A 22,739-nucleotide genomic window follows, 5' to 3' on the forward strand; every position below is an offset into this window, starting at 1 on the left:
AATGCTCCATGGATTAAAGAAACTGTGATTTTCCACTTCAAACACATGCAGCGTGTCGGGTGATAAAACGACTGCAGCTCAGAAGCAGACTTTCATTGTCCTTTTTACTCCTGCGCCAAATGCTGTTTATTTAAACTGTACCTTTTTCTTTTTTGGTGTCTGGGTGTCTCTCTGTAGATGTCTTTTTTTTTTGTATTTGGAGGTATTGTTTACCCCCTTAGTCAAAAGCTGGTTTGAATAATCCCAAAGCCCACCTGCTCAACTCAAACCGCTCCCAAAAAAGGCCAGGTAGGTGTTTGTGTGCAAAGCAATAATGCACAGTAATTCCTTTCCCAGCTCTAATTGCAGAGCAAGAAAACAATGGGCCCTTAGGAAGCTCAGCAGCCACTGAATGCAGGTTTTATTTGCATCACATGGATCCCTTATCTCTACACTGCCAGTCTTCCATCTATCTGTAACTCCAATTAGCACTCTCCCTTTCTTTGTGGTTTCAGGAAGTCTGGTTAGATGGCCATGGTAAAGGCCAACATTGCCCCATGGGGGAAAGCAACACCAAGGCACAAGTGAAAGATGGAAAGATGGAAAGAGTGTGCATGTGCATGTGTGTGACAGAATAAGGGAGAGAGAAATTGAAAGAAACAAAAAGAGCAAGAGACAGATGTAGAAACATAATGAATCTAAGGGTGAGAAAGTAGCATGAGTTTCGTGGGTTTGGTCAGACAGATAAAAGATGACAGAGGAGCTCATTGCCAAAGGTATGATACTTTAAAAGCATGAATCAGAAAAGGCTTCAGATGAATATTTATGAGGCAGCTGTGTGAAGACACACTGATACAACCAAAGGATAAAGTCAGTTAAAGTCAGGAAATACAGCCACTAACCTATATTACTGCTGTAAAAAATCATTAGTTACTAAACTGAAAAAAAAAATGTAATAAGACACTGACATGACAACTTACATAAGGAAGTCTTGACAATGTTGACAAAGCTATCTTTGGGCTAATGATAACCTCGATAGACAATGCAGGCCAATGAGATAAACTAGCCTAACTAAGAATAGGTTTTTGAATGCAATGCAAATGTGTGAATTTTTAGAATGTTTCTAAAAAAAAAACCTGCAACATTCTGACAGTCAAGTCCCCCCCCCATCCCACCAACACTGCTGCCACCCTCCAAGGCCGGGGGCATTTTAATTGGCCAACTTCCGAACTGTAATTTTTTTAATTGCTTGGAGACACTCTGCTCTCTTTAAAAAAAATCAATGCAGATGTAATAATATCTGTAATTGTCTGCCACGCTCCAGGGACACCACAAAAGCCTCGGATCAATGGAGGAAAGCAGGGAAGCTGGTAGGGGTTAATTTTTCCCTTTCTGTAGGTAATGACAGGGAGGCAACGCTTGGCTCCTGGCATAGAGGCACAACTTGTGCTGTTCCTATTGTCTCTACAGCGCCTAATTGGGCCAAATGCAGTTAGTTCCCCCTGGCAGAGGCTGTCGAGGTGGTGATTAATGAAGCCTCCAGTCACGTAACCTGATAAAAAGAAAAGAAAGGGATAGGAGAGGGGGAAAAATATCAACCTGCTTTGTTTTCTTCATCCTTTTCCCTTTCTTGTGCTTTTTCACTGCCTTTGTCAATTCTCCAGAACTTCTTTCTCTAAGTAAACAGGTGAAGTAGTTTAAGTTTGCTAAGGTTTATTTTTCTTCAGGGAAGGAAAGGGGGCAGGCCCATTACTGTATAGTGGGAGTAATTAAACAAAAAAAAAAAAAAATAGACAAATGTGGGGTTCCTCAGCTTGAATCCCAAAGTCTCCTTTCTTGAAGTGTAATATCACACATTCTTGGTAAGAATTGGCTGGAGTGTCTGGCCGAGGCGACAGTGTTTGGATTTTTCCGCAGTCTTTCCTGTATCGTCTCCGGAGACGCGTGTTAGGAATCCAAGATCAAGAGGTCACAGGTATTAGCCTCCAAGGATCGTCATGGCCTTGACTAATTACCTCATTAAGCTGCACTCCAATACTTTCCATGGTCTCTGTGGCTCGGCCTTGTTGCTTGGTGTAAAGAGGACAGAGTGGACAGAGAATTCGTCCACAGTGACCTGGGTGAACTGACCACAGCTTGTTGCTGACTGGTGGGTGGGTCGTAGGAGGGAAATCAATCCTCTGTAAACATATTAGATGCGATTACATCCTGCTGGACTTTGCCTAACACGTTTATGGAAGCATTAGGCAAAGTCTTCCTTTATCAACCCCCTCCCCAAACCATTAGGACAATGACAAGAAATTTTCACATGCAGATGCTGTTGGGAAGGTACTGAAAAGAGAGCACAGGGGAGGAGTTGCATGTCTGCATTCTGACTGCATTCAAAGTGTTTTTTATTGGTTTTATGAGGTTGATGTCACATTGTGGTTTGTTGTTGTCCTAATAAGAACGCTTTATGCAACACAGCAACCAGGCTTATGAAGACACCTTGATTGAACTGTTACTTTTATAGCAATACCTAGAGTGAAATATGTAATAAATCAGTTTCACACGTCATATTTCCTGTTTACAACCATTTAGACAATGCTGTATAAACCTTGCTGTTTCTTTAATCACTGATTCATTTAGGCACAAATACATCTTCAACTTCATGTGAATAACTATCATTCATTTAAATTAATTATTAAAATAGCATTTCAGTTTCTCTCAAAGGAGACTGATGTCCTCATTTTTAATGTTTTATTTCAGTACTTTGTTGCGTGATGATCAGCAGCTGAAATGTTGTTATGTTATTTCAGGGATCTGATTAATGTTTGTGTATGTTCATTTTGTCTGGAATTACGTAGGCACCTTAATTCCTCAGTGAAAAAATGCCCAATTACCATAAAACGTATGAATGATAATTGTGGAACAATGTAATGTCAATAGCCGTCTGATTAATCCCTCTGAACACAGCCAAATGGCTGGCACAGTAACTCCATAAGTGATAAGCAATTTCATTTGTTCCTAATTACCAAGAGGCCCATTTTGCCACTGTCATTATAGATTTTTTAAACCTCCTTAACCAGCCAAGGCTTATACATTTATAAAAACATCTCTCTTTTTTATCCTCTTTCTTCCTCACTCATTCTGGAAAGTATTCAAGTCTAATTACTCACAAGAGGGCATGTGTGCTTACAGTAGCACAAGAGGTGCTTGACAACAAAGTTTATCCCCAACAGGACTCTAAGCACATTCAGGTACTTTTTGAGATGAACAGCAGTTGTCCTAATGGGAAAGTGTATGTGTGTTTGTGAGTCTGAGTGTGTGTGCACGTCTCCATTGGTCTCTATGTATGAGTATACACTCACCATCCTGCCTGTGTGTGTTTTTGTGCCTAGTATAAGGATTTTTTTCATGCCGTTTTAGAGCCAACAGAGCAGGTTTGTTCGTGGTCATCCATGAAATAGCCTTGGGCCTCCATGCCATATGCATAGGTTCTTCAAACAGCCTGACTTTTTTTCACCACCTTTCTCTTTCTTTTGGCAATGGATTTGGGATGAGGACTGGTCAGATGAGTTCAAATACAGCGTTGCACAGTTTTACCTCAGGGCTTCCTCGCTGTCACCCAACAGCACCCTCAAGACCACTATTCTCCTTCTTATCCCAGATCTGAATTCTTCATTTGGTCACACTGCTTGCTCCTGAATAGTCACCTCTGAGGAGATTAACCCTTTCATTAAAAATGCCTGACCAGGGTCAATCTACTGCCTGGCTCTGCAGTCCCTGCGCCTTGGCTTTGATCTATCAACTATGGAGAAATTATTAGCAAACTTTAAGCCATGCCATGTGATTTGTTTTTATAAATTTGTAGAAATTATTCATAATCCTATTATGTGGCCAAGGGGCAAACCTGCATAAAATATATGAACCTTTGTTATCATGGGGAAGGCAGAAGGAAGAAATGTTGAATGTGAGTGTACTGGAGTTATGGGAAAGCAGAAGAGTTAAGGATCTGTCCTAATCTACAGGACAATGCCCTATGCCTTTGATAAATAACTACCTCTATAACCTATCATTCCACTCATCTAAAATGGAAGAATTAGTGTCCATATTTACCCTTTTCCCAACTCTGTTCCAATCCTAAGTACGCCTCTTTTGTTGCAGACAAGGAATAATTGTGACGTTACAAACCTCAGTCCCAGCAGCATGCATTATCAGGAGGGTAATGTATTGCACATAACCAGGGGAAGAGAAGAAATCACAATTTTTACACCTCCCATCTCCCTTTCAGGGGCCAATACTTTGCAGAACAAAAGTCAATGTCTCAGCCCAAATCTCGTCTGACAACGCGTAGCAGCCCGTGCTATTTTGGGCTCTTTGTGGTGCCAATCTCCTATCTCTCCCGTGACATTTTTTTCAAAGAAAGAGTAGATTTCCTAGAGACTCTGCCCTTTGCAACTTCCACAGTGTATTCTTGCACATAGAGTAAGGACCCTCCTCCTCACTCTAATGCCGTCGCTCTCTGCAGTGACCTGAGAAAGGGAAAATTAAGACAGCGTATCAGGCTAAGAGCCCTATCTTTAGCTGGTGGAGTGAAAAGACATTATACAGATGCTTAATTCACCAGTTACACATTTTGAATAAAAGGTGCAGAACCTGGGAAAGTTTTGTCCTGGAACTACGCTGTAAACTAAAGCTAGAAACATGCAAATCATTGCATAGCGTTTGATTAGAAATGTTTTCTAATTTGCGCAAATAAAACATTTTACAACGCTAGTTCTAACTTGTCATGTGTTCAATTTATAATTGTCTGTGAAGTTATTCGCAAACCCCACTCTTTAATCATCCTGTGTTCTAGTCAGTAATAATTTACAGCTTATAGAAAAACTTCATGCTTTTAATGTCTCCATTTTAGATGGACTGGCTTACTGGCAGGCCACCAACTTCATATTAATTTGCTGCAGCATCGGAGTGTAAGGGTCTTATCTGGGCCTGCTCTTATTCAGGGTGAAAAGCTGAGTCGTTCTAAATAACGCAGGTCTAATTGGCTATGTTTTGCAGTTAATTTCCATAAAGAGCCTAGGAGACTGTCACCTCAGTTTGGGAGGACAAGGTGCTGGAGCTGGAGCCATGTACCTCAGCAAGCCGTTAATCAGGAAACACACTTTCGCCTGTTTCGCAGAGGGCAAAGGTCAAGGAGGAGGGGCCGACACCATATCTGCACCAGAACGCTATAATTGTAGGAGTGTAAATTGATGTAGAAAAATGCCCCATCTCTGAAATTCAGCGAAAATGCATGGTGAGGCTCTGTCCAAAGGGTATAATGAAGGACCAAGTGTCTCTTTGTGTAAGCAGAAAAGTAAGACTTGACTAAACTTATTTGGCATGGTTTTGCTATAAACTAAACAGATTTAAAGTAAGTAAACACAATGTTTCGTTCCTTCTTTTCCTTTCTACATTCAAATATTTGACATAACCTGTCCAGAAATAGCATATCTGAATAAGAAAAAAAAAGTAATATTGCATCAAGTGATGGCTGTGGGGAATCACAATCTACAGCTCTAAGTATCTCCAAGCCTTCTGGTTTTAACCTATGAAAGTTGTACCGGTGCCTCGACAGGAGCATACATCCTCAGCATGAGAAGATCAACTTGCCTTCAGTATTCTATTTGTGCTGTGCTGCACCCTTGTTTGGGGCCAGACTCTTTCTCCTAATGTGGTGCGCTTGATCCCACAGCTGTGATTTTCCGGCTGTCACTTAACATCCAGTGGCTCCAGGGGCCATGAATAGAGGTGGTCTCAACAGAGTCAGGCCCCCTCATTTTATGGCTGCCTGCCTGTGGTCAACAGTCCTCTAGATCAGCACCAGCCACCACAAAGGAGAGAAAGTCTGAACTCCAGATCTGCAACTTATCATATAAATGTATGGCTATAAATACTCATATCTAGTGACTGATTCCCTATGCTCTGTGCTGCTTATTTAACTTGTCAGCATACATGAAAGTCCATATAAAGGTGTGGCTACAAATAAGTTCAAGTATATACCAATACCTAGCCTAGTCAATATTATCTACTTTTAAAACACAAGGTGACCAGTAAATACTATATTAGACATAACCCTCTCCTTGAGGTACACTTCACAGATTTATAATATGCATGAAAAAAACTTGAGAGTTGTTTCCTTAACACTGCTTCCCCCCAACAAGGGGGCACAGCCCAACTAAATTGGCTTTATTTATTCAGTTTAAAGCGACCATATTGGGTCTGTGGAACACACTAAGCCCCGGTGGTATACTAAAGTGGCTCACAAAGAGATTCAGAGGATGGTGCTGCCAAGTGTGGCTTTATGGGGACAATTTAACATAATGGTCAAATAAATACTGTTGTAAAAAAACACCTGTGAAAAGTGGTGGCAGGTTGAGGCCCATTACTATATTTTTTGTGTGACAGTTCAGCGGTGTACAACAGATTTCATTCCATTTTGCTAAAGCGGAGAGTCGCATTCAGGTTTTATATGCTGGCTCGGAAATGCAGTACAAGTACAGCTCAGTGAACCTGGTAAAGTGGTATGGATGCAACAAAAAATGCAATGATCATGGAAAATAATGAGAAACTCTACTGTTAGCTCCTCATTATACTCTCTTATCATTCTCATACTCATTACTCTCTAGTAACAGTAGTAACTGTATTAACACTTGATGATTTCTTGGCAAGGTCTCACTTTTAGAATCAACTGCCTTTATGAAATATGAATTTGACCCCAGGAAAATATGAAGAAGCAAACATTGCTCAGTTATGCTGCTGCTGCTGCATTGCTCTCTGTCGATTACAAAGTTTAAGCCAAGCCCTATTCAGCGACATCACACAGCTATCACAAAAATACCAAAGTCCTAGTCTGAATTACAAGGTTCATGGTATGTTCAAGTAGAAAGTGGTAATTATGGTAACCATCAGAGGATGTAAACTTGTCACTGTGCCCAATGTGATTCAGTGTGGATTTACCCTTTAAATGCTTCCTTTACAGAAAGAAATATTGATCAATTCAAATCAAATATTTAAGAAGACAAAATGTTATTGTGATATATTTTTTTATTTAAAATATATATGAATACATTGCATTATTTTAATGATGTTTTCCTTTTGTCATCCGCAAAGAGAGGTTACCCGATTAAAAAATAAGCAACGCTGAGATACTAGGTCATTTCTGGTTAGCACACATAAACAACGGTCAGTGGCCCAGGCTCTGATTACTCTGTTTCTGTCAGGTTTTTGGCACTCAGCTTAGTCTCAGGAGGGTCAGACTGATGACTGGTATCTACAAGCTGTCAAAGTAGGCCAGAATTATTAACTAAAAGCTGAAATCAATACCACAAAATCAAAATGGCAATAATGGCTGTGTCATTGTGTCAGACATTTAACATTTGTACACTATTTTTTAACCTACTGAGTCAAACAATTCATAAGCATTTCTATGGGCTACCTTATAAGGAGATTGCAACGAGCTTTTAAAGAAAAGAGCTAAATACAAATAAGTAAATAATGTTTGCATAGGATATAAACCAATCAAATGGATTTTCACATCCAGGCACACATTGTCCTTAATAATGTCTTATTACTCATTTATAAAGCTTTCTTAATTTATTTATTAACCATTAATAAAGCCATCAGTTCCACCTTTAAAACATTATGCCTTATAAACTAAAACTATTTATACTTTCAGGCAAACACGTTTTGTTCCATGTCTATGACATAGAAACAGCTTACATAAACCCGACCTTAGACAATAGACCTCACATGTCATAAGTCAGCGTATGCAATATGATGACGCCATGCCACAAAGCCCTGATTTTTCCTCCTCGTCTCTCTTACTCCCACTCCTTCTGCTTGTCATACTTCTCTCACTATGCATCAGAGAGATGACCCTTGCCTCACCTCCGGCGCAGGGTGTGAGCTGGGTGTCCCAGTCAGACCTGTCCTGCTGAATGCCTTCTGACAGGTTGTTTGTGAAACTCTTGTGTTGTGTTTGTTCCCTCTCCCCTCCCCTGTCCTTGCTGACAGTGTCCCCATTGTGAATCTGAAGGGCCCTGTTTTGTTTTGCCCGCCTCACTGGAGCCAGTGTTGGTCCAAAGAGAGCTTGAACACACCTCTACACACTCTGTGGGAGCATCTGCTGACTTACCTGCCCATTATTTAACTTTTTCTGCCTATTAATGAACTTTTCTGGAAGGTTTTGTGGGGATTAATGGGTTCCTTTTGTTTAATTTGTGCTGCTAATATTAACATCTGAATTATTAGGGGTCAATTAATATTTCATTCATATATAACACAAAATACATTTTGTAAGTGGAATGTTCATGCTTCAGTATGATTGTAAACATATTGTCTGGTTGCATTTGGTAATTAATAATTGACAGCACCACTGCTGTCTTATTTCATCACTTTTCAATTTCAAAATGTAGTAGAAGAAGTAGTAGTAATTTTGGTTCAGTATTTTCTGAGTAAACCACAAGGCATCCATATGCATAATTAATTGATTTATAGGTTGCATACAGAAAACAAGACCTCATTGGACTTCACTTTTTTTAATTGCAACATGTTCCTTATGGTTTCTTTTAAAATCACAGATCTGGGGGAAAAGGCATTAAATTAAAAATAAAAAACAATACAAATCAAATCTAGCCTTGTGTCTACATCCAGTCATCTATCTAATTCCCCCATTTTCCCTCCTTCCAGCCCCCATCTCCTGTTCCTAACATCAGTGGGGAGCGTGGCTAATTTACGAGCATAGGCAATGCCAACATACTCTCTGAGGAGGGCCCGTTTTAACACCTCCAAATGCTGTAATGCATCCCAGCTGACCTTAATTATAAAAGCATGTGCCTCCCCTGTGCTTCCCGTACCTCCACCCCCCCCCCATATACAATCCACAAGGCCAGGGGTGTGAGCCAGTGTTCTTACCTGCAGAGAACAACACAGCAGCAGCCACCATAGCAGCTCAATGTTAATAGTTACATCCTGAGAGGAAATCAATAAAGCTATAAAGGGTGATATCACATGCCTGCCCGCCCCCCCTCCCTTTCTCAGTGGGACCTGTTTATGAGGAGGTCTGGTGGTTGGTGGGAGCAACTGAAAGGTCAGTAGTATGAGGTTTTGATCCAGGGATGAGACGCCCTCCTTGGGAGTGTGGGGTAAACGGTGGAGTGGGACCCCTGACTCATCTGGAGAAGAAGTGGATCTTTTAGAGGGCTTATGGCTGCTGTGTGTTGTCAAGGTAGCGAAGCATTAGTGCCTGTAAAGGCCCATCAATGCCGCCTGGTTGTGATGAGAGGACAATCCCAGGAGGTAACACGGGGCCTTGCTAAACTGCTGATGAACCGTGGGAGACATTAAAAGGCCTACTCTTCCTCTTCTTCTGTCTGTATTGCAGATTTTCGCCCATAATATTGATATACGCACAGCACGGGGCTGTAGCATCATTGGGCTGACAAACTGCTCACACAATAGATAATCTTTTATGTACCTCCCGTGCACAGCACAAATATTATGACTATTAGTACATTAATTAACTCACTGGCCTGGGGGTCCTCTGCCCAGCCAAGGTTAAGAGCTTCTTTAATTAAAGATCAATACAGTTTTGCAGTATATTTCTACAGCACCAAAGGAGACATGGAGCTCTTTAGTGTCTACATGTCAGAATGATATAAAAGTTCACAGGATATGTATAGATGGAGATGATTCAAAGTGCAAAATGAGACCATTTGCAAGTATAGAACAGTGAGCTGATATATGTCAAATTGCTGAAGTGATGGTGTGAAAGACATAATACCTTATGGATTGAGTTATGTTTGTAGCAATAATGTGAGTTCACCTTTCTGCAGGTCTGAGCTCGATCCCAAACACACAAACCCATTAAGATCAGAGCTAATGGATGCAGCAACAATGTCCAGCCAATCTTCCAGTCTTTGTTGACATTCTCTTGTCTAACATCACTTACTAAAACACCTGTGCCCTGTGCAAAGGAGGTGTGCAGCGATGGTTATGGCTGAGATCAAAGCCAAGACTATTCTCTCTACTGCCATCCAGATGTGTACACCTTAGGATTTAGTCCTTGTTTGTAGAAGTAAAGATGGCAGGGCCCAAAGAGCACACCTTCACGCTCAAGGCTCCAAAGTTCCCCTTAGATCACCGTAATCCGCCTGGATTATGTTTGACAGGACAGGGATCCTCCTGCTGGTCTGCACCCCTGTCTGTTCCGGAGTACAGCCCACAAAGGGTGGCTACAGCCAAAACCCTAACCCCAGACCCACACCAAGCACCAACCTGCCTCAGACCGTAAGACACCTTAAGACCCTCACATTGTATCTGCAGCATGTTGTCTCTACAGTGTATTCACTTTACATTCTCGGTTTTTCAAATTTCACTTTCAATTAGTTTAGAGGTAAAAGAACATATTCATTTTATGATTCTGAGTATCCGCAACCACTTACTATCTTGTTTTATATATAGCCTGAGCTTAACGCTTCACATTAAATGTTATCCAGCATGTGTACACACTATATCAAATCAAAAACAACAACTCAATATGCAAGACAAAATATATGTGCGATTTTTACATGAAGAGTGTTTTATGTTTAGTTTACGTATAATTGTTTTGGTAAAACGTGATCCAAAGATCAAGTTTCTGTAAATATGTCTGGGGCCCTCGTATAATTGATAACTCACTGGCTAATTTGCAAAATATACTGTAGATACCTATTCTCACGTGTTATTTATTATAGGCAAGACATGAGCGTTGTAACTGAAGGAGGACCAATATGATTCTGATTTATTAGTCTACCCAGGGGGAGCTACTCACAAACACACACAACTTCTAACGCATTTTCAGTCTCTAACAACTCCATGTGATGTGATGGATAAGGAACCCTCTCGTATCAATGCTGGCCTGGCTCAGGCTAAGCCCACCTGGGTCTCTCAGGGCCTGTTGACCAGTCTCTCTCCAAAACCCTGCTTCCTCTCCCTCCTGCCACCGCCCACACAAGACTAAGACAGGTTAAACAGTTAAACACCAGCAAATCCAGCACTGCCCTGTGGGAAATTTGCTTCTAATCCCTAACTTATAGGCACAGAATCAAAGCCAAAAAGCCTGAGCAACAAATCTGATCCTCCCCCTAACAATCTTGGGCCTCTTGGGAGGGCAGGGAGAAGCTCTACAGACAAGGCAGAGATGGATAAATACCTAAATGATGAGACAGTCTGGGGACAGGGGAGTAGTGTCTGGCTATGGCCGTTCACCTCCAATTTGGCATCCGCGCAATGAAAGGCAATTGGGTGGCAACCCCCACACAGCAGCCAGTCCTTATTATTATATGTTGAAGTGTGGCTTGGGCAATGATTAATGACAGTGTCAGGGCGAAAACAAAGCACAGCGCAAGTTATCTCCAATCCACCTGCTCCTGTTGCCCGATTGGAAGAGAATGGAAAAGAGTGCAGGCAGCACATGGCTTGATAATGGAAAAGAGAAGGAGGGAGAGAATGGAAAGGAGAAAGAGGAGAGGAGGAAGAAAGGGGAAGAGGCTGGGATGGAGGGTATAGTGAAAGGGACTTACTGACCACAGCGAGGTGACAGAAAAAAAAACTGAACATATATACATTGTACACATATACAGATAAACTAATTTACAAAGACCAACATCTGTGCATCACTTGCTACAAAAAACATCTTCCATTCAAGATCAAAATAATTCCTAACAACCCCACAGGGATTTATTCTTTGTGTCTTTAAGCTAACCAAATGCCAACTTGCAGGTAGTTTCCGTGTGAGGTGTGAACATGCAGCTTGTGGTCTGCCTCTGTGATTGATTTGACAGACAGAGTGGACTTTCATGGCGTCTGTGTTTGTTACATCCAGGCCCACTGTCCCCTGCTGTATTGGTGTTGACATTTATGAGACATGTTGGAGGGGGCCTGCTAGACCTCACTAATGAGAGAGCTGAGGCTGACAGCGGGTAGCACAGCCTGACACTGCCATCCAGAGGCTGCTCTGGGTAATGCAGCTGTGGTGTGGCGGTCAATCATCATGTTTACGCTTGTTCCACTTCTGTGATTCTTTGACGGTGTACTAAAATGTACTGCTAACAGATTATGAGAGAAACTGCTGAAACTGCTACTGAAAAATATAATAAACAAATGATTGACTTCTGATGTCTTCTATACAAAAGGCAGTGACACACCAGTTATGGTATTGTGCTGTGGGCTCTCAGGTGTTTTACGTGTTTACAAGTGTGATATGCCTTAATTGTGACAGTGAGTTTATGCCTGTTTGAGTGCCTGAGTGCCAACCTCACTGTCACACGCAGTCCTCTAATTCAGGTCAATGTGTGACAGCGAGTTGCGGGCGCCACAGTTAACTGTTAAGAGGACACTGGCTGTAGAGTAGAGCTGCCCTAGATAATGTCACGGTATGGTACAGTATTTTATTTAAGCACGCGATTCACCCCTGAGTTGCAGGAGACAATCCTTACTCGCTCATTTATTCAAGTAGAAGGGAAAACGGTGATTAGTAACCTGCTCACATACAGAGAACCCGCACTATGACCAAAGGGATTAGAGCACTGTCTGATATCTTTTCCTTTCAACAAAGAATAAACGTAAGACACAGTCGTCTTTTACATGTTTTAAGCCCCATCAAATGACAATGTCTGATCCTCACTGACACTGAAAAATGACAAAGAAAAATGTCTCTGAAACTACCAATTACACCTTTAAAATATACCAACAACAAACAACTCCAAATAAGATGAGGATATGTGAAAAATCTGTGATTTCTGTTTGCACTGTCCTCAAAAGCTGCAGAAAAAACATTAAGTCTTATTTTGACCATGTGAGGGCTGAGAGAGACTCTCCATTAAAACCAGGAAATGAAAGTGCACCACCCCTGGCTTCTCCAATAAACGTCTCTGCACTTTCCAAAGAACCTCTTGCTGTAGTTACAATATACACCCTGCCCCTCCTAAGTCTGACGTTCTCCCCCCCATGTAATACACCTAAAACAGTTTTGTGTAAAGTATGTCAGACAGAATGTGACTGAAAGAGCGAACGTACATGTAAGATCGTTCAAACACTCACTCTTTTTTGCTGCTTGAATATCTATATCAATAAATTATTCCCTGGGTTAAATTTATGTGACAAAACTTGCAGCAACGAAACTTGCAGCAACGAAACTGAAACTTCAGGCCTAGACAGCTCTAAAGCTGAGGTATGGACCTTAAAACAAGAAGTAAGATGAACCCAATGGAGCACGGAGCTGCCTGATTTTAAGGTCGGAGGTCCATACTTTCAATAACCTTCAAGAAATACAGGAGAAGTAGGCTAGAAGCCAAGTGCATGTGTTGAAAATGGCTTTGTTAAATGTAGGTGGACATCAGCAGCCCTTGAAAAGGTGCCCCAGAATCACAATGGGTTCCCAAACACAACTCCCTCACAACACATTTTTGTTATGCAGCCTTGGGGTGCCAGCTATGTGTATATGCAGTACCTAGTGTATAAAGGGCTGTGGACTTTTCTGTCCTTTTAACCATTAGGATCGGTCGCAAGGTCCTGACCAGGTGTAAGGCGCAACAACAAGCTGAAAGTAAGCAGCCCTCACAAAAAGGCTTGACATTTCTAAACATCAAGAAAATACAGAGATTTCTCTGTAAACAACCTATCAATCATTTCCATTAAAAATGTTTTGTCATTTTTTTGTGAACACTTGTTTTGAGACTTCTCCAACTGTATGCTTTATTTGACAGTTCCAATCATGTAACACTGCATCTTTCAGCCGAAGATGTGGCAAGGGTGTCTTCCCTGTGTAGTTTTCCCATAGCAGTGTAATCTGTGGAGGAAACTGTAGTGTTTTTTTAATGAGAAGCCGTGGTCTCCTCTTCCTCATAACAGCTCTTGTCTGTCTGTAGCACAGTGCAGCACAGCACAGCATGCTCCACTGAAATGTGGTCTGTCTATGTGGGATTGCCGGGGCCCCTTTGAAGTACTGAGCTGCGGCTGTTCCCTTTGTGTGTAACAACGCAAAAAATCAAACCTAAAACCAAAACACCCATAAGAATACCTGAAAGGGGTACAATATAAAGTGCCATATGTATATGATGCTTTACACATCTCGTCTTTGTTTCATCCCCTCCCCTCTGCCATGATTATGCATGTCTTCTGTGAAGAGCTGCACGGCGTCTGGAGAGCCGCTTGAATGGAAACTGTGAGGTACAGAGAGGTACATTAAAATCCTCTAAAGCTCTCAAACGAACAACCTAGGGACAAAACATGAACTCCATGCGGTTTCCCCCCTTGTAGTGGTGCAGCTCAGACAAGTTCACATTAAGCACTGGCTGCCATCTCAGACAGTGGGTCCAGTGGGATGTGTAGCTATGTGTTTATCAGAGAATGAACTTCCTCTTATAATGTGGCACATCCCCCCCACCCCACCCCTCTCCCTGTCTCTCCCTCTCCCTTCCTCTGTCTCCTCTTAGACTCTAGTTGAAGGTGAAGCACCCAAGTTGAGAGAGCAAGAGGAGCACAGTCACACAGAGCTCTGCTCTTTAGGAGCTCAGGGTTTTGTCCCTGTGTAGATGCTGTGGCACACTTACAGTAGTGAGAATGTAAAATGCTTGAATATATGGTTCATATGATCTTGGCCTACATAGTATCTGTGTTTATATGGTAACGTGGAAATCACCTTGATTATTTTCACCAGGAAAAAGAAATAATTAATGATAAAACTGGTAGGGGCCACTAACATGAAAATATGACTGTTGGCCTCATTCTTTTGATACAATCTAATAAGCTTAATCTTACACACAGTAAATCAACTCATACTGTGTTGTATCCGCTTTAGGAAAATACATGTTTAAATCGTTCCAAGATTTTAACATTAACTGACCTCTTAAATTGCTCCAGCCACATTGTTTCCCTCAAATTTTCCCTTAGGTCTCTTTTAAAACTGATAGACTTCCTCTCCTTCCACTCATCAAGACAATGTCACATTATATCTTTTATATTTTTCACCTGTATTGGTATTTGATTAGCATTTCCTACCACATAATGCCACATAATGGAAATTAGTTAAATAATAAAACATCATAAAATAACAGGTGATGTGAGTGTGTTTTACACTTCTAGAAAACCTAATTTCTAATTCATAGCTCATACACATAATATACACGGCTATAATGCAATGTAAGTCACTGCTTACCTCTACTTTTCTTATTTGATCACCCAATAAGTAAAACACATCAGCTCTGTAGCAACAAACAAAATGTTTTAATCATAGAACAATATAAGATATTAATGTACTGTAAAACAGTGCAGACTTAATACAACTGTTGTCTTGAGAAGACTCAACAGTGCAATTCAATCTAGTATCAATGGCGCTCTCTAGTGGATATTTTGCATTATTGCCACCATGGTTTTAAATTCACCAATACATCCAAAAGTTAAAGGAACAAAAATGTTATTCTGCTACAAACTACACAAGTTCCTTGAGCGTGTTTGTTTTTTTGTTATCAAACAGTATTTCAAGAACCAAGGTTATTGTGATCTACAGTACATCTAAAGTCCAGATTCTTTGACTTATTACTTCCACATATCATAAGTCAGGATGCCCTAATTAAGGTTTGTTGGCCCTTTAATATTGGGTACCTGAGATACCAAGTCTGAGCTGATACTTACATATACTTGAATGCTGTTTAAATATGTATCCGACACATTGAAATAACACATGTAGTCTTCTAAATGTGGCACACAGTTTCAAATGTATAAAGCTAATTATCTTAAATTATTGATATGATCTGAATGAAAGTTTAACTGGGAGAACGTGACTTCTGAAACTGACGTGAAGAGATCTGCTAATCTCTAGCAATCTCTTGTCTTGGGACAACAGAAACACTCAGTCCACCCATGGTCCTACAGTTGCGTTACAGAGGGATGTTTTTTTTATTTACCTCATAAACAATCTTGAGGTGAGCTGCTATTGTTCAAAACCACAGAACTGGTTTTAGAATTATAGTTGATCCATGGGTGCTACACCTTTCCTGCCAGGTACTTAGATGGTAAATAGAAGTACAATGAATAATCAACGTAGTCGACAAAAAACAATGATGAAATTAATTGCCAACAACTTTAATTAGCGATTAGTTTGTGATGTCATCGGGCCATATCGACGCAACCACCTAAAACTCTCACATTTTCACGCTTCACTCGGTCAAAAATGTTGTTAATTACAACATTTGCAAAGCTGACCTTTCTTGGTATGGCAGCACATCAGTTATGCTGGAGCATCTGAAGAGGAGGCACGTAACGTTGGCTCTCTGGATGATGAAGACTAGTCTAGGTAAGCTAGTTAGCTTGCTATCTTAATGTTAAAGAGGTGGTATTATGCTTTTTGGCTTTTTACCCTCTCCTTTATTGAGTTATATACTTTTTTTGTGCATGTAACAGGTTTGCAAAGTGAAAAAGCCCAAAGTCCAGCCCAAAGGGAGTTCCCATCTCCCACAGAAAACACTGCTCTGAACTGCTTGAAAACAGCTCCTTTGTAGTCCAGCCATTTGCCTTTCATCTCTGTGACGTGATCAATGGGCTGTAGTCCTACTAAGGAATGAACCACAAGCCTGTTTTCTCTGTTGCTTGGAACAGCCACTATTCTGCCATTAATGTGAAGGCACCGGGTCGGGATGTAGCCCTGTGCGTGCTCCCAAGCCTCTCTCCAACTACAGCAATAATACCGCAGCTAACGAAATGCAGTCCACTAACAACACAAAAGAACCGGCTCCCAGGAGAACACAGACTCCAACATCATCTCCACATAAGGATTAGGGCTGAACGATCAATTGCAATTGCGATATTATTGCGATATGATAAAACAAGATTTTCTAATCGCAAAGACTGCAATTACACTCTGGTCACATGACACGCGAGAGTAAACAAGTCTGCAGAGGAAGCATCAACTTTGCATGTTACACTGTACCTTGACCTGTTGTTGTACAATGGCCTTAAGCTTGACAGAAGCTGACACTACAGAAACTTTAGCCCTCGCCAACCGCAGGTAACTTGGTAGTGTTGGTGGATGAAATCATCGGGCCATCCGCCGCTTTGGGGAGCAAAAATTTACAACAGCAAGACACGTGTAGTAAGGTAAGCGTATTGTGGCGATCAGCGTCTGCGTCACACACACAGCCATTAGTCAGCTCAGGAAATATCTGTGAAACAGCCTTTCAAACCAAACTCACAAGTCCCAAAGAGGCCAAAGAGGCCAAAGAGGCCAAGTATGTACTGAATTACAGCCTGGTTACAGCCAGTGCGTTGCTTACCAGCATCGGAGGCTGCGGGGGTGGAGAACTCCGGTGTTGTCGGAGAATTACTAAGCTTGTCTATTAAACACAAGAGGCGTCACTTGGTTTTATTTTCGTTGGCCAACTTTTGAATTGAACCTCAAACTGAGTATTTTTTGAGGTTTTTGAGATAGACTCATTAATTGGTGGTTGAACTGTAGGTTTTGTATTGAGCGCTTAATGTATAATAAACTGTGGTGAACTTTGTTTTTCTTGTCATCTGTAGGTAGGCCTACCTGGTTAATATAATATCAAATTATTTAATGCCATGATTTGACTCTCAAATTATCTTTGATTATAATTTGATATTTCTTCTTCATTGCTCATAATAATTCATGCAATTCATGCATCAACTAATTTCATCATAACACAGGCCTGGCATACAAGAAAGAACGGTGTATGTTTAATCTATCTAATATTGTGGTGGTCATACTATACACTGATATGTTTATGCTAGCCTGTAGTAATGCACGGCAAGGGCAGCCAGATAGGTGAGCACTGATCCACCACTGTTTGCGTCCTAACGTTCAACTTAGATTTATTGTGATTTTACCGATACTCCGGTACACAGCTTCTCTACCATCTCAGTCGCTGTAACTTACGTGACCCGCATAATATACAATATTGCAACATAACGCGCAGAATAACACAGTGAAAGAACTAACATTCTGTTATATTATATATTATATATTATAAGTGTGGCAACAATTCCATTTATAATATTCATTCTAGCTCATTAACCGTTTTATTATCATCTAAAACACTTAGCTGCGCACAAATTGCTGAGCCTCCGGTGAAAGACACAATAATTAATCTTACTGAAAAGCAGACAGGCGAGCTAACAACGATATATCACGTCAGCTAAATGCAATAATATTTTTTATCATGTAATGAGCATGGATTAGTTCAACCTGCAGCTGATAAAAATATTACTGTAATGTTGCAGTGGGAGTTTACCTGAGTTAGCAGCATGTTGTTAGAAGCTGTCTCTCTGTCTGTCTATAGCCGCTGTCACACTGCCTTTTTTCCCTGGAGGATTGTGGCCAAATGCCGGCTGGCTGCGCTGTCTGAAAGGTAACGTTGTGGAGCTGAAAAGGGGTTTGATTTGATCTGCATCTGGGCTGAGAATGTTGACGTAACAGAGCCTAAACATGTCTGTGTTAAAAACCACAGCTGCATGCCGGTGTTTCAGCATCTATTGTTGGATCTCTGAATGAAAGCGTTTGTGTTTCGGGTAATGCTCCCCCATGAACTCAAGCAAGCACGCGTATGAGCACAAACCTGGTTGCAATTGTAAAACCGCACCGCTAGAGGCCACTAGAAACTATATATTATCCCATTTTTAAAAATCACATCATTTTTGAGTTGTTGAGTTAGAGGAAACTTTAGAAACTCTGTGAAACGCTATCTACGACAAATTCATAATTATTTGCCACAGAATGGAATAATTAGTATTCCATACTTTGTATAATAATATATACAAATATTGTGTAAGCTACTCTGTCACTGGATAAATGATATGCCTTGTTAACAGCAGATCAGCTGCACAGATGACCGTTGCACACACATTTATGCCTTACTGTATATACATGTTTGGTCCATGAGCGCCTTTCTAGTCGACCGATTGCTTCTTAACACATTCACCCCATTCATACATATACACTGATGGTACAACCTACAGGAGCAATATAAGGTTCAGTATCTTGCCAAATGACACTTCTACATGCAACTGCAAACTGGAGAAGCCTGGGATCTAACCACCGACCTTCTGATTAGTGGGTGACCCGCTCTATCTCCTGAGCCACAGCTGCACCTTAGGGTGGCTAGGGTAAGTCTAATAGGGTAAGTCTAATGCAGCAGGATCGATGCAATATATTTTAAAATGAATTTTAATATAAACTTATCTGAAACAGGATGGAAATACGAACACTCGAATGTTAATTTTGTATGCAGAAGCACATCATTTTACACACTAAAGTTATATAATTGCTTAGTACTATATCGCAGATTTATTAATGTATGTCATGTATGCCCCAGGGGTAAACAAAACAGAATTTAGGCTCATAAGAATCCAAATCTCTCTTTTAGTAAACAAATACTTACCCGTACAGAGAAGCTATCTTAACGGTGAAGCCAAACTACTGCCACACAAGTTGCATATTTGCATATTTTTTTGGCAACCAAAATCTCCATAATTTAACATTAGTCACAACAACTCCTATTGTAGAAGTTGTTTAATCCCTCCTACTAGTGATTACATTTTAATCATTGTGTATAAGCTGATATCACTTTTGCTTTGGCGGTGCATGGTCAGCGCCGAGCATTGCTGAGTGCTGCTGGTTTTTGCAAGTTAAGTTATAAAGTAAACAAAACTAAGCCTGTGCGTTCATAGTCCACTGGTGATTCCAACCACCGCAACAATATTTGCACTTCAACATCAGTCAGGTCAGACCACAAGTGAGCCAGTTTCTCAATTGATCTTTATTTTAAAGGCCCTGCATACACACACACACACACACACGTTATTGTGGCTGATAAGACTGCCGCTTGGGGCGAAAAACGATTAGTTGATTGACTGAAGCAACTATTCTGATAATCACTGAACCATTTACGTTTTTGCTCTTTGATAAGTTAAAATGCATTATATATATATATATATATATATATTATTAAATTATATTAGGTTTCTCATAGTGCTACTGTCACAATAACAACATTATCTGAGGTAACAGTTTAGTCAGCTTTTGTTTGCATAGTTCAATAGCAGCTACAATTTGACTTCTCATAATGTCTTGTAAATGTCCAACTGCCCTCCTGAATGAACTCACTTTTTCACACTTACTGAGGGTGCAATGTTTTCTGATTATTCATTATTTGTCTAAACATAAATTTATTCTTTAATCAAAAAAAATAATCTTTAGACTAACAACTAAAAACAATATTTCCATTTGCGGCATCTATGACCATCATGGGTGAGAACATTAATGCTACTAAAAAAGCAGCAGCATTCTGCAGAGTTATAACATTGGTAACCTCTAGCTTAAGCAAAGACCAAAAGGAAACCCAAGGATGAATACAGAATGATGTTGATGTGGGATGACTTAAACATCAAAGTGGACTCAGATAACAGGCAGCATTTAAAAGTCTTCTCTGCACCTCCTCTACAGTATAAATAGTTCACCTGGTTACATTTATCTCTACATATTCGCTAAATGGCAATGACTGGTCACTCTGCATCCTGCTTGTTACTTCTCGCCCTTCTTAAGGTTAACAAGTTCAAAAGAATTTCATCAAGGTTCACTTACCAAGCTGACAAAAGTATGGGAACAAACATACATGACACTAGGAGGGGGAAGTTGAGATTTTCTTACCAAGTACTTGCTTGGCATAATTCTGATGCCAGATGTTGATGTGATGGACAAATGTTTTGCCAAGATGCCGCAAACTGACAGAGCTTATAGTTGTGTATATGAATATCTGGGATACACACTGGTGTGTCTTTCCGAGGTGGTGTATCAAATGACAATGACACTCATCCCTTCATGGTGACAGGATGAACACATCGCAGTGATCAAAGCACTGGTGACACGCCTTGAGGAGACAGACGTGTACTTTACGTGCTAGGGTGGGGGTGTGGTATCTATAAAAAAAATTCAAACAAAGTTTTTCACCATCAATAAACATGTGTTTGCCTCTGATACAGTCATCTCTCTCTTATTTGTATCTGTGCATTGCTACTGTATTGTGAGAGCTCTACACATAATGCTGTACAATTCAAATGAACTGATTAATCTGTTTAAAATATAAAAATAAATCTTAATTGTCATCCATCCATGTTAAAATAATGATGCAGTATTACTTAAAGAATTCTGATAAAAAATGTAAGTAATCAGTAGAGTAAGGTAGTAACGACAGGCCCCAGTGCAGGCTGTTACGATGGGCCCTTGGGCTACACAGTTACGAAGCACATGCAGACACACACTGCGTTCGTGTCTAGAAGAGAACCCTATATTGGCAAATTTGTGTGCCTTGTTTCCTCGTTTTGCATGGATTAACAACTGCTAAGATTAGATGCAGTAAATACCTAATTTAAAGCTCCTTAAATCGATCTAATTTCATATTAACATATTAAATTAAACAATTCTCTTTGTGTGCGTCTGTCTACCAACACACACGCTGCTGCTGCGGCTGTGTTGCGTGCGCCTGGACGCAGCTGTCTAAAGTGAAATAGCTACCATCATGTGATAAATTTTAGAGTCGGACTGTGGCACTTAGACTTTTGTATTTGCAAAGTAGGCTACAGAAGTCAAAGAGAAAGTTTGGAAGGAGCATGGCCAGTGCTGTCATTGTCAAAATCCTGAAACGTCACTACAAACAGCTGTGCAGGAGGTGTCCACTATGGTGCTGCAATGATGCAGACTTTTACTGGCAATTTCAGTACAATAACCTCCTGAATTACGACAACAGAGAGGCAAGACATTATGGTAAATAATAAAGAAAAGTGGCCTAATCATAAACAGCACCATGTCCTCTCCAAAGAGACCAGCTATGGCACACACACAGTTTAATACCCACAAGCACATCCACACAAACAAGTGCTCAGCAGTGACCTGTCCCCGAAATGATAACAGCCTTTAAAACAGGGGCACGGCAGCCACACCAAATCCACTGAAAAAGCAATGGTAAAGTTACTCACCTATTTGAAAGGCGTATGACGAGCCTGCATTGAGTGAAATCTTGGACAATGTCCTCAGCAATCCAAAACAACCTTATTTGGGAGCTTTGCGACCCTCTCCTACTGTTTTTTTTCTCTCCTGTCTCTTTTTAAAACTACTTTTATGCCTGAATGGCATGACTGCTAGCTTGCACGTGTGCTCTGCTTGTCTGCTTGACAGATGTTTCAGCCGGTTTCTGGAGTCGGGCAGCCATATACATATTACCCAGCAATCATCACTGCATATATGGGCTATGTGACACAAATACCAAGGGAAATAAGACTTAATTCTGTTGAATCTATTTTTTTATATTTCACCGTATAACTTATAGCCTACTGCTTACAGACTTTTGAGGGTAGTTTTACCCACAAAAGTCTGTGGTGTCAGACACCGTGGCAAAGGGGGAAATGCACATTTAAGTGTACATATGCCACTGTATTATTACAGTAGGCTATTGTCTCCCTCAAAATATACAGCTTGAGGTGAGCTAGGAGTCAACTGTTGATTGATGACACTTTATGCATTTTTACCATGTAACTAACAAAGTCCAGCTCCTGATTCGGCGAGAGGGGTCCAACTGCAGACCTCCACTATCAGGCCACCTCCACTGTCCGGCCGGTCAGTTTTTTACGTACCCACAGGACGTAACGTGATGCATTCTGTTGGTGACTGGTTAGCATTATCCAAA

At 40.7% G+C, this 22,739-nt stretch overlaps 1 long non-coding RNA gene across 1 annotated transcript; it reads right to left on the reverse strand.

The window, feature by feature from the left end:
* Nucleotides 1-600: 600 nt before the first annotated feature.
* On the reverse strand, nt 601-19,833 carry LOC119910099. The gene is made up of 3 exons (XR_005445587.1): nt 19,440-19,833; nt 18,294-18,403; nt 601-4,493 (listed from the first exon to the last, which is right to left on the reverse strand). It is a non-coding gene; the product is annotated as an uncharacterized LOC119910099 (long non-coding RNA).
* Nucleotides 19,834-22,739: the final 2,906 nt, after the last annotated feature.

This window comes from Micropterus salmoides, unplaced genomic scaffold (genome assembly GCF_014851395.1).
Source record: "Micropterus salmoides isolate LMB-PRFRI ecotype aquatic unplaced genomic scaffold, ASM1485139v1 Ms_hic_scaffold_19, whole genome shotgun sequence".
In the NCBI taxonomy this organism is placed as follows: Eukaryota; Metazoa; Chordata; class Actinopteri; order Centrarchiformes; family Centrarchidae; genus Micropterus; species Micropterus salmoides.